This window comes from Miniopterus natalensis, chromosome 11 (assembly GCF_054644295.1).
Source record: "Miniopterus natalensis isolate mMinNat1 chromosome 11, mMinNat1.hap1, whole genome shotgun sequence".
Taxonomy (NCBI): Eukaryota; Metazoa; Chordata; class Mammalia; order Chiroptera; family Miniopteridae; genus Miniopterus; species Miniopterus natalensis.
In genome coordinates, this window is record NC_142091.1 from 26,451,269 (window position 1) to 26,453,276 (window position 2,008).

The window sequence follows — 2,008 nt, forward strand, 5'->3', positions numbered from 1 at the left end:
AGAGAGAGAGATACATTAATGAAATAGGATCAAGCATGATGAGGTTGCACTTTAATACTGGCTGAGGATCCAGGCTGGGATGAAGAGGGAAGGGACTGTCCCTGTCTGTTTAGAGTCAGTCGATCATTTTATAAAGCCCTTTGCTCTTCCTTGGGACACAGGAAAGGAATCGTTTCTCTATCTTCCCTGGAAATACCTGTTTGCAGGTCAGAGGACCACTGTAGGATTTTCAAAGGCATGGTTCCGTAGGGCTTGCAAGGAGCTGCTATATGTGCGGTAGAATGATTTCGTCAGAATAGGGATTTTATGAACTGAAATTTAATTTAGAATGTCATTTGTTGATGAACTTCAGTGAAGTATTTCACATTTGAGGGGCTTTTATCAAAGCCCTTTCCAGCTTTCCAGTTGATTAAAGATCATTGTTGAGCACTAATCGAGTGAATAGTGGAACACTCAAGATTTATAATTACTCACATACAATCATTCGATTTTAATATAGTAATTCAAATCTTGCAATGATCAGTATAACGGAGTGAGATAATGAAACATAACATTTTTATATTTTAAAATTCTTTCAAAGTTCATTCATGTCTTTTATTTTACCCACACAATAATACTGCAAGGGGAATAGGTATTTACTTAATTATTTAATAAAGCTCAATATAATTCTTAATATAAAAATAAATGTTTATCCCTTCCCCAAGATGGCAGCAGCTGAAGAAGAAGACGTACTGCCCCGGCTCCCAGAGCTGTTTGAAAACAGTGAGCAACTTCTGGATGAAGTGGAAGAAACGGCTGAACCCACCACCTCTGATATAATCCAAAAGAAGGTATCGCAGGGGCTGAAACACCTTGAGAAGGTGGCCAACATGGTATCACAGCTCTACTTGTTCAGCCAAAATGAAGATTTGGAAGAGATTGCTTCCAGTGACCTGAAGTACCTTATGGTGCCGGCACTTCAAGGCGCACTCGCCATGAAACAAGTCAACCCCAGCAAGCGTCTAGATCATTTAGAGTGGGCTCGAGAACACTTTTTAAACTACTTGACTCAGTGCCAAGTCTATCATGTGGCAGAATTCGAGTTACCCCAAACCAAGAACAGCCTGGCTGAAAATAACACTGCCAGCCCCCCCATGGCCAGTCCTAGCCTCATTTCTGTGGCATCACAAAGACAGGTTAAAATAGAGAGATACAAGCAGAGGAAGGAGGTGGAGCAGAGGTTGTCTGCAATGAAACCAGCTGTGGAAAGTGGTCAAGCAGACGATGAGCATGTTCGTGAATATTACCTCCTTCAGCTTCGCAGGTGGATTGTTATCAGCTTGGAAGAGATTGAGAGCATTGACCAGGAGATAAAGATCCTGAGACAAAAGGGCCCTTCAAAAGAGGCGTCAACTTCGCGCTCATCTCTTCTGGACAGGCCTTCGAGGAAACCCTTCATTCTCACTCGGAATGCTGCCCAAACCAGAGTGTTTGGAGCTGGGTATCCAAGTCTGGCATCGATGACGGTGAGCGACTGGTATGATCAGCATGAGAAATGTGGAGCGTTACCAGACCAGGGCATAGCCAAGACAACACCAGAGGTCAAGAGAACAGTTGAGGAAACAGAACAAGAGGAGGAACGGGATGGTGAGCAAACAGCCCGCCAAGCACAGGAGTGGGATGCGTGGAAGGACACCCATCCCAGGGGCTACGGCAACCGACAGAACATGGGTTAGGCTTCCATGACCAGACAGGTCTATGGGACTGTGACGGGGGGCACATCTTCCCCTCTAAGGAAAGCTGTGCTGTCTCCCCCTACCTGAGTTCCTGCTTCTGCTCTGTACCACGAAGGCAAAGATGCTCAATCTTGCTTTGCGTTCAATAAAGTGTCAAGCAATTAAGTGTGTTTTTGTACCTAGATGATGAACCAGCGATCCTGTTTTGGCATTATCATGCTCATCATGATGTATTCCAGTTTCGTAAGTGGAAAGAAAAGAGTACTGAGAAAGGCTATATATAAATCAATGGC

General features: G+C 44.2%; 1 pseudogene; it reads left to right on the forward strand.

Moving 5' to 3' along the window:
* The first annotated feature begins 704 nt into the window (after positions 1-704).
* LOC107532397 (immunoglobulin-binding protein 1 pseudogene) lies at positions 705-1,715 on the forward strand (annotated as a pseudogene).
* Positions 1,716-2,008: the final 293 nt, after the last annotated feature.